The sequence below is a fragment of the Penaeus monodon genome, chromosome 43 (genome assembly GCF_015228065.2).
Source record: "Penaeus monodon isolate SGIC_2016 chromosome 43, NSTDA_Pmon_1, whole genome shotgun sequence".
Classification (NCBI taxonomy): Eukaryota; Metazoa; Arthropoda; class Malacostraca; order Decapoda; family Penaeidae; genus Penaeus; species Penaeus monodon.
Window position 1 is genome coordinate 25,478,811 of NC_051428.1, and position 9,960 is coordinate 25,488,770.

General features: G+C 47.5%; 1 protein-coding gene across 1 annotated transcript in view; it reads right to left on the bottom strand.

Annotated features, from left to right (window-relative positions):
- LOC119599513 (multiple inositol polyphosphate phosphatase 1-like) overlaps positions 1–2,204 on the bottom strand; it is a 17,447-nt gene extending 15,243 nt beyond the window's left edge. Inside the window, exon 1 of the mRNA XM_037949273.1 lies at positions 2,109–2,204. The gene's annotated coding sequence lies outside the window, so the exon portion shown is untranslated. The remainder of the gene's footprint in view (positions 1–2,108) is intronic.
- Positions 2,205–9,960: the final 7,756 nt, after the last annotated feature.

Sequence of the window (9,960 nt, forward strand, 5' to 3'; positions counted from 1 at the left end):
AAAAGAACCTCACGCCGAGAATGACCTAAATAGCTAGCAAGGAGTCCCGAGAGAGGTGCTTACATCGAGGGCGACGCATGATGTAAAAAGTGTCAAAGGACGCGACGGCACACTAAGCTGGGGGGGGGGGGTTATAGCACAGACTCCTTCTTCTCCTAATGGTTGTCATTTTAGGCCTTAGTGCACTTGTAAAATCCATTAAACTATTACTTCGATTACTTTACATTATTTTACAAAATGTAAATGTATTAAATTCGGTATTAGGCATTTAATGCTGAATTTTCTTGTATATTATCTCTTTTTTTACCATTTAGATCAGCATCAATATTATGAATGCAGTACCGTCTCGTTAGGGGGAAATTTCAACATTTTCACGTGTACAAACCATACACTTTTTGGAGTCCCCCTCCCTCCCCCCTCAAAAAAGTGTACAAAAATGAATTCCAGGAAGCCAATTTTGTTATGTCAAAGCTGAGGCAAACCCAGGTAAATATTGATTATAATTTGCGTGTAAGCACCATATGTATGGCCCACGTGCTTTATCAAAAAGCATAAAAAGCATCGCCCCTCCCCCTTTTATACAGGGAGTATCAAAAACCGATCGACATTTTTTTTCCACTTTGAAAAGCGTACACTTGTCCCTAACCTCCCCCTCTCCCCCCCACACACAAATACACACACACACACACACACACACACACACATACAACCACACACACCACCCTGCGGTTTGTACGCTTGTGAAAATGTTGAAAATTGTGAACCAGCCCTTATGTATTCTGAGCATGGACACAATTCCGAGGGCAGAGACGTAACACTACAAATGCTATAAATGCTTTCAATATACTTTCTAGGTTGCTTCAATGGCTTCCTGCGATGGGAGTGAAAACGAAGGAAAAGATAAGGGGAGAAAAGGGAAAGAGAAAGAGAGAGGAGAGAGAGAGAGAGAGAGAGAGAGAGAGAGAGAAGAGAGAGAGAGAAGAGAGAGAGAGAGAGAGAGAGAGAAGAGGAGGAGGGAGAAGAGAGAGAGAGAGAGAGAGAAAAGAGAGAGAGAAGAGAAGAGAGGAGAGAGAGAGAGAGAAGAAGAGAGAGAGAGAAAAGAGAGAGAGAGAGAGGAGAAGAGGGGAGGAGAGAGAGAGAGAGGAATGAGAGAGTGAAGAGAGTGAGAAGAGAGAGAGAGAGAGAGAGAGAGTCAGACAGACAGACGAAGACAGAGACCGGGAGTATATGAATATAATGAGCATAAGAATATGTTCCTGAAGCTAAAGTGTGACTCAATGAAACGCCTCCCCCCCCCTCGAGTCCTGTCTCTCCGGACCCACACATCGCCCCTTTTCACGAGGGTTTAGATTGATTTTTAGGAATTGCTGAATGGAGGGACTTGAATTAGTTTAGATTGCATGTAATCTGATTGTATAAAAATTGTAATTTAAGTGTGGCCACGTTGTAAACTAGATATTTTTTTAAAAAATGAACGATGTCCCTTGTACTTTTCCGCGCGCACAACACACCCACAACACACACAACACACACACACACCCCAACCACAGCACACACACAAAACCCCACACACAGGGAGCTCCAACGAGCGGCGCCACGAAGTGGGGGACAAAAGGGCCCAAGGGCGGGGGCGACCCCTTTTTGGGCGATTTTTCCCCGGGTAAAGTCTTTGGTCTTTTTTTTTTTTTTTTCTGTGCTTTTTTTTTTTTAAATTTTTTTTTTTTTTCGTAGCTTCGTGAGGTACAGTGCGGCTAGGTAAGTCGATCTCCTGAAATGTGGTTGTATTTTTTTGTTTTGTTTTTGTTTTGTTTTTGTGTGTTTTTTTGTTTGTTTTTGTGCTTTTTTTTGGGCGTTTGTTTGAAATGTCTGTCGCGGGGTTTTTTTGTTTCCCCGGCGTGGTTCTTTTTCGTTTTCCCGTGTGTGCCCCGCGGGGCCTCAATGACGCAACCACGAAGGCGTCCCAGCACAGGAAGCGCCTTCCTTTGGGCACCGCGGGCCGAGGCGCGACAGCTGCCCCGCCCCAGCGCCCTCCCGAGCGGGGAAAGGGCCCGAGGCCTTCGGGGGCGGCCGTGGGGAAAGGGGGGGGCCCCAACGGACTCGCGTCTTACCTGCGTCAGGAACCGCGAAGAAGGGAGGCGCGGCGATCCGGTTCACGCCGCCGCCAGGCACTCGACTGCGGCCGACGACCCGTTGCCCGCCAGGCGACCCTTCTTCTCCCCCTCCCTCCTCCTGCGCCCCTCTTAGCGCCCCTCCCTCACGCCTCCTCCCCCGCCTCCTTCCCCCCTGCTCTTTTCCTTTCCCTTCCCCCTCCTCCTTCCCCCTTTTTCCCCTTCCAAACCCCCTTTCCCCTAGCTCCTCTCCTTTTCCTTGCATTCCCTTCTCCCCCTCACCTTCCCTCCCCACCTCCTCGTCCTCCTCTCGTCTTCCTCCAATTTCTCCTTATCTCCCCCTCTCCCTTTCACCCTCCCCCTCCCTTCCCCTCTTCTTCCACTCCCTCAACCTCCCCTCTCCCCCCTCCTTTGCCTCTCTATCGCCCCCTTGCTCCTCCACCCCCACCCCCGTAACGTACTTCTCAGGTCACACTCTTTCGCTGTGATTACTAAACGTCTGATAAATGTTAGTTCAAAAGGCATGCCATTACAAAGGGTGCCCAGGGCCCTTGGGAAACCCAAAATAACCTTAGGGTTTACGAAGAAACGTCCGGGGCAAACGGCCCCCTTTTACTTTTTTACACTAGAATAAATTCTTTGCAAATTCCTCCATCTGAATGCCTTATGAACCTCTATTTTTATCATTACACAAACTTATCCGCAGCAAATAAATATATAAAAAAGACTAAGATTATTACATATTTTTTTTTACTCTAGTCCCAAAAAAAAACCCCTAAACCCCCTTTAAAAGGGACACCACCCCCCCCCTTCCCACAAGGTCCAGCTCCCGTCCCACACTACAAGTTCGACATCAATAAAGAGATTAAGTTCCTTGCAGATTACTGGGACTATGTAGCCTACACCACGCTACTACACTCCGCCCTACCCCCCTCTCCTCCTCCCTTCCTTTTCCTCCTTCTCTCCCTCTCTCCCTGGGACTATGTAGCCTACACCACGCTGCTACACCCCCCCTCCTCCTCCTCCTCCCTTCCTTTTCCTCCCTCCCCCCCCTCTCCCCCCTTATCCCCCTCGTCCCAGATGGCTTTTACGGGCGCGCCTGATGGGCATTTCCTCCCGACATGGTGGGTCAGGCCAAAATTTCAAAAATTGGGTTCAAAACCCCTCACTGTTTTTCCGAAGGGTCGATCTCTCGCTCCCCTCTATCGCTCTACCTCTCGCTCTCGCTCTCTCTCTCTCTCTTCCCCTCTCCCTTTCCCTTCTTTCCTTTTTCCCCTCTCTCTCTCTCTCTCTCCCCACTTTTCTCTCTCTTTTCTCTCTCTCTCTCTCCTCCCTCTCTCCCCTTTTCAACCCCCCCAAACTCTCTCCTTTTCTCTCTCTTCCTCGCTCCCCGCTCTCGCCCCTCCGCTCCTTTTTCCCTTCTCCCCTCGCTTCCCTCTCCCCTCTCTCTCTCTCGCTCTCTCTCGCCTCTCTCACTCGCTCTCTCTCGCTCTCTCTTTCGCTCCCCGCTCCTCTCACCGGCCCCACCCCTCCTCTCTCTCCTCTCTCTCTTTCCCCTCTCCCTCTCCTCTCTCTCTCTCTCTCTCCTCTTCTCTCCCCTCTCCCTCTCTCTCTCCTCTCTCTCTCTCTCTCTCTCTTCTTTTCCTCTCCTCCTCTCTCTCTCTCTCTCTCTCTCTCTCTACTTCTCTTTTTCTCCCTCTCTCTTTCTTTCTCTCTCTTCTCTCTCTCTCTCTCTCTCTTCTCTCCTCTCTCTCTCTCTCTCTCTCTCTTCTCTCTCTTCTCTCTCTCTCTCTCTCTTCTCTCCTCTCTCTCTCTCTCTCTCTCCTTTTCTTCTTCTCTCTCTCTCTCTCTCTCTCTCTCTTTCCCCCGCGCTCTCTCTCTCTCTCTCTCTGTCCCTCACCCTCCCTCTCTCCTTCCCTGCGTCTATCTCCCCCTCTCCCTCTGTCCCTCCCCTCTCTGGCTGTCCGCCTCCGCCTCTCCCTTTACCCCTCCCCTTCCCTCTCCCTCTGTTTGCCCTCCCCTTCCCTCCTCCTCCCTCCTCCTCCCTCCTCCTCGCTCCTCCTCGCTCCCTCCTTATGTCTGTCTCCCCTCCCTCACTCCGTCTGTCTGCCTTCCTCTCTCTGCCCCTCCCTTTCCCTTCCCCTCCCTCCGTCTGTCTTCCTCCCCCTCTCCTTCTCCCCTCCCCCCTCTCTACTCCTACCCTTCTCCCCCTCTCTATCCCTCCCCTTCTCCCCCTCTATACCCCTCCCCTTCTCCCCCTCTCTCCCCCTCCCCTCCCCTACCTCTCTACCCCTTCTCTCCCCCTCCCCCTCCCCCTCCCCCTCCCCTCTCTCCCGACCGCACACAACAAGGGCGGCCGCCTGCTTCCGCGAAGAGAGATCCCAGCAACCGCGGAGCCATGAAGGAAGGCAGGTCGTGACGCCCTTCTTGCCCTCGGCGTCTGTCCTCTTCGTCCCTCTTGGGACACTCGTCCTGCTCGTGTTTTCCTCTCTCTCTCTCTGTCATTGTTGCTTTGTTTTGTCGTCTTCGCTTCCCTTATTTTTATTCATTTTTTTTTCTCTCTTTCTCTTTTTTTTTTGTCTTGCCCCTTCGTCCTCATGATCTCTTCATTTCTTTACCCCTTTTCCCTTTGCTCTGTCGTCTCCGCCACTTCTTTCGTCTTCATTGTCTTTTTTGTCTTGCTCCTTCGCGACCATCGCCCACTTGCCTAATCGTCCTTTCGCCCTCCTACTCCCGCCTCCTTCACCCTCTTCGCCCTTCGATTTCGTTGTGCCTTCGCTCCTTTACTCCTTCGTCCTCGTCCTCGTCGTCTTTTCGCTCCCTTAGCCCTACGTCTTCATCCTCCTTCGTTCTGTTACCCCTTTGTTCTCGTTGCCCTTCGCCCTCTTACTCTTTCATCATCATTGTATTTCCTCCCCCTTAAACCTTCATCCAACCGCCCTCTCCCATTCTTCCTCGTCGTCCTCGTCCCCTCCCTTCGCCTCCTTGCTTATCGTCCTTTCTCTCTCTTACCCCTTCGTTTTCGTCGTCTTTTCGCTTCTTCAATCCCTTATCCATCCTCCCCCTCGTTGACCTCGTCTCCTTCCTTCGCCTCCTGCTGTTACCATCTGCAAGCCGGTGCTCAGAGCGAGAGACGATCGACCACTTTGCCTTAATGGCGGAGCGTGATAAGAACCGAGTGCCGCCGCTTGACTTCCGGGCGACATTCCGGTTCGGTCCGCGCCACAGTGTAGCCCCGCGAGACAGCCGGAACAGGTTTGTCTGTCTCTTTCTCTCTTTCTTTCTGTCTATCTGTCTATGCCTCTGTCTTTCTTTCTTTCTGTCTATATCTCTGTCTCTCTCTGTCGCCCTATCTCTTTCTGAGAGTAGTCTTCAAGGTCACGCCCTCTAACCTTTGTGGACTAACTAATCACGGCGGCGTGCCCGCGTCCTCACTGCCGTGTTGACCTAGGCACGCCCCCTTCGCTCATGACTTCCGACCTGCTGAACCCGTACAACACTCCACACTCTACCACGAGTCATGGTCCAGCTCGGACACTGACTCAATCTGGGGGCAGCGTCCGAGCTCTGCATAATCTTCAACCTCCGCCTTCGCTACCATCTTCAATAAACATCCGAACCAGACCGTCCGTTTCACTACACACCACCGTGGGGGAATGCCACACACACCCCTGACAAATTGCTGCCGACGGTAGAGCCCCAACTGTAAGCACCTGACTCTCTCTCTCTCTCTCTCTCTCTCTCTCTCTCTCTCTCTCTCTCTCTCTCTCTCTCTCTCTCTCTCTCTCTCTCTCTCTCTCCTTATTCTCTTACTCACTCACCCCCACCCCCACCACCGCTCTCGTGTGCGTATGCGTGTAGAAATCCCTCAGCGGGCCAGCGCCGAGGAGAGAGCATGGCCACATTCACACTTCATTTCCAGCCACGCCGGACCCTCGCACTGCCAGGCGAGGGTCATGTATTCTCGAGTTCTCCACGACAGATTTGACAATCAGTCTAAGCTATGATTTTCTTGATCGCAACACAGGCTTCCTTTACCGAGGACAACCTGGGGAATTGAGCCAAGGGTCCGCTCAGGGTCTCAGATTGTGCAAGTAAAAGGTCCTACACTGGTCACTGGGTGTAAAGACATTGGTTGCACACATAATCCTGGCAATTGTACCCTGAAAGGCAAAACCTGTTGCATAAGGCTTCAAGCTGAGACACCAAGTCAAAGCAAAAAAATATTGAAGACATATTGGTCCTGCACTGGCATCGCCATCCCTAGTTACCCTTGCCAAGAGAGGCCATGCCCATCTGTTGATTTCCTGGCCTGACAGTTCAGAATTATGAACTACCAGGATATGTATAACTGGGTGACTTTGCCATCCAATTATGAACCGATACGATATGTAAAACTCCTTTTTCCAATCATGTACTGGCTGAGCAGGTTCTCCTAGCAAACTCCTTGTCCTGGTCCAAGAGAAGTCGAGACTGACGTGCTTCCTCTCACTGCAAAATGCACTGAATCGTGATGCAAGGGTTTTCTCGTGGTAGCTGCAGACTCTAAGAAGGTCATGATGGAAATCACAACGGCGCTCTCCATTGTGGATTTGTGTGAATCTATATTGTTCTGGTGTTTTAGTTGGCTGTTTTTGATACGTCCCAGAAAGATGAGAGAGAGCATTTTTTCTAGGCTATACTTTATTGTTTACTACAATCCCAAACTCTTTCCCCCTTTCTAGAGAGGAATGACCATGCCCCTTAAGTCCGGAGTAATGGCACGAGACTGTTTGGTACCAGCCAGCTCAGCATGCAAACCACAAGCCTTAGTAGTTCCGCGGGGATACCACAGTTACCCCGTGTCTTCCCGTCCTTTAGTTTGGAGGTCGCCTCCTTAACCTCCAGCTGGGTAGGAGGTTCCCTACTAATGGAGGAACAGGCTCTGGAACCACGAAACCAACCACCTCCACGCTGACAGTCGGCACCTTGACCTGAAACAGCTCTTCAGAACACTCAGCTCAACATATTCACATCAGCATCTGAGATAATCTGGTCATCTGCAGAACAAATAGAAGACATCCGTGGGAAGAAACTTGCATTCAGATCTATGAGTTAATAGTTAATTTTCGAAAAAAAAAACTTTTTTCGGGGATCAATATCTCCACATACAGTTTAGATAATTCACTAGATGGGATTAAATGCCATTATAAACACGTCTCTCATATTTAAAAAGCATCATATATACGCAAAAAATATTTACAATAAAGCAACATAAATCTATATAAATTTCTCTTTGTCTTAACCGAATGCTACGTAAGACAGCAATAAAGTTTCGCAAAGGATCAGATACTCTTTATCTTGGATCGAAATCTCCTGATACGCTGTGAAGATGTCTCCGTTTCGAAACAGTTGTATGACAACTGTGGACTTTTGTGATGTTTTATTCGGTAACCGAGAAGAGAGTGAATGTATGTGTGTGTGTGTGTGTGTGTGTGTGTGTGTGTGTGTGTGTGTGTGTGTGTGTGTGTGTGTGTGTGTGTGTGTGTGTGTGTGTGTGTGTGTGTGCGTGAGAGAGAAGGAAGGGGGGGGAGAGAAAGAGAGAGAGAGAGAGAAAGAGAGAGAGAGAGAGAGAGAGAGAGAGAGAGAGAGAGAGAGAGAAGAGAGAGAGAGAGAGAGAGAGAGAGAGAGAGAGAGAGAGAGAGAGAGAGAGTATGAGAAATACCAGACGAAACCCAAAACAGCAACATGAATCCCGAACAGAGAGGAAAATCCTTCAGGTCGGGCCTTGATGCGATCTCCGGGGTAGCCCAAGGGCGTCGCTCAGCCGGCACCTTCACCTCCTCTCTCGGGATCGCGTGACGCCCCCAGATGCAATCGCGGGTCGGGGGATGGGGGTGGGGGGTCTGGAGGGAGTGAGGGAAGTGCGGGGAGGGAGGGAGGGGAGTGCGGGGAGGGGATGCCTGTCTTCGCTTGATCAGTAATGCCGATTCTCCGGTCGTGTTTTCTTGTCACTCTTGTATTTTCCTTTGTTCTTGTATTTTCTTGTTACGTTTGTATTTTCTCGTTATTCGCGCCCTTTCCATCATTGCTCTTGTATTTTCATCTATTGTCTCATTTTTCCATCACGTTATTCATTATCACTTACCCCTAGGGATGTACTTTAAGGTGAAAAATCTACTGTCATAATAATGTAACTGGTGTGTTTTTTTTCTTTTTAGCTTTTTTTTTTACGGAAACAACAGGCTGACCCACAAAATAAAATGGGGAAAGAGCATCAACAAACACGAGATATTTCGTTCGTCCAGGAGAGAACATGATATCAACGAGTCTAAAACTGCTGACGCTTATGAAACCCAGTATTATCCGTAAGCCTCAAGAACAACGGTAAGGAGTGTTATCAGCAAGTGTTATATTTGAATGCAAGCTCCGTAGAAAAGGTATGAATGAGAATGAATATCTTCGCAGTACAAGAGATGCGTTTGAGCGGTTTTTATTATATCATCGTCAAAAATACACGTATTCCTGACGAAGATATAATCGAAACCGGTCAAATAAACCTCTTTTGCATTGTGAGGTTCATTCTCACATATATTTTCTACATTTGCCATGTAAATTCTGTGTCCGAAGATGAACTTGCTGTTAGGTGCGACGTCTGCGAAGATGGAGAGTTTGCCCTATTATCGTTATTGAAAAGTTGTCGAATATTGCATTTGCAGCTGTTGTGTGTGTCATCTAAAAGGTTTTATCTATCTTTCTATATTAGTCTTAGGTCTAAATCTATATAGACGATTCTGGAAATGGGTTAATTTGCTGTTCCTGATGTTCTTTTGTTTTCCCTGGAATTTGTGATGGTACAATAGGCTTCATCTGAATCGCAACACAAATAACAGGAAGAAGAGCATGTTTCCCGAAGTTATTGACTCATTCCAAGAAATTGACGTGGATACTTACACCTATACTCTGTCCAGTCTCAGAAAAGAATAAACTGGCAACTCACCCCCTGACCAAGGAGTATTCCGATTCGCTAAGTTTCCTTTGAGGAAGAATAATAAGATAATTTTGACGAAAGCGAAGTTCAATAGAAATAACAAAAAATGCAGTTTATTTGTAAACATAAGTATTAAGTGTCAGATAATTAGAATAAAAAGAAATTTGGCGATTCAGAGAACTTTATAGTCAGGGTAAAGTTGCCAGTTTTACTTTTATCTTACTTTTTTCTAAGATTGGACGCGATATAGTTCTTTTAAACTAATCAATACCTGACTAATTTCACATAAAGTCATCTACCATACACTGGCTTCTCTAATCAACCAAAAAAAATCCAACCCTTTGGATTAAGCTGACTTTGTAAACTACATTCGCCTGCATCATAAACCTTGAACATAACCTTACTGCAACAATGGAGATGTGTATATATTTAAGAACGTATTCAGTATTCGACAACATTTTAAGGAATTCTTAATTGTGATGCTCTAATACTATGGTCCTTTTTTATTTAAAGTCGATTTTCAGAAAAGGAACTGAAGTTATAGCTATTCTGAAAAACGCCGCTCTACTGTAACTCATCTTCGGAACAAAGCGATGGTGACTTGTATTTCTGTACAATTGAGTCTCTAGAGTCACAGCCCCCTTAAGGAATCTGATGAAGGATATGGATCCCCTTCCCCAGAAATGTTTACATAACCGTAACTTAGTATGCTATGTGTATAAAGGACTTTATTTCTAGAGATTTTGATTGTCTCATGCATCTATGAGATACACAAAGTACTATTAAACTTTAAGGTAAACGATCTAAAAAAAAAATATATATATATATATATATATATATATATATATATATATATATATATATATATATATATATATATAT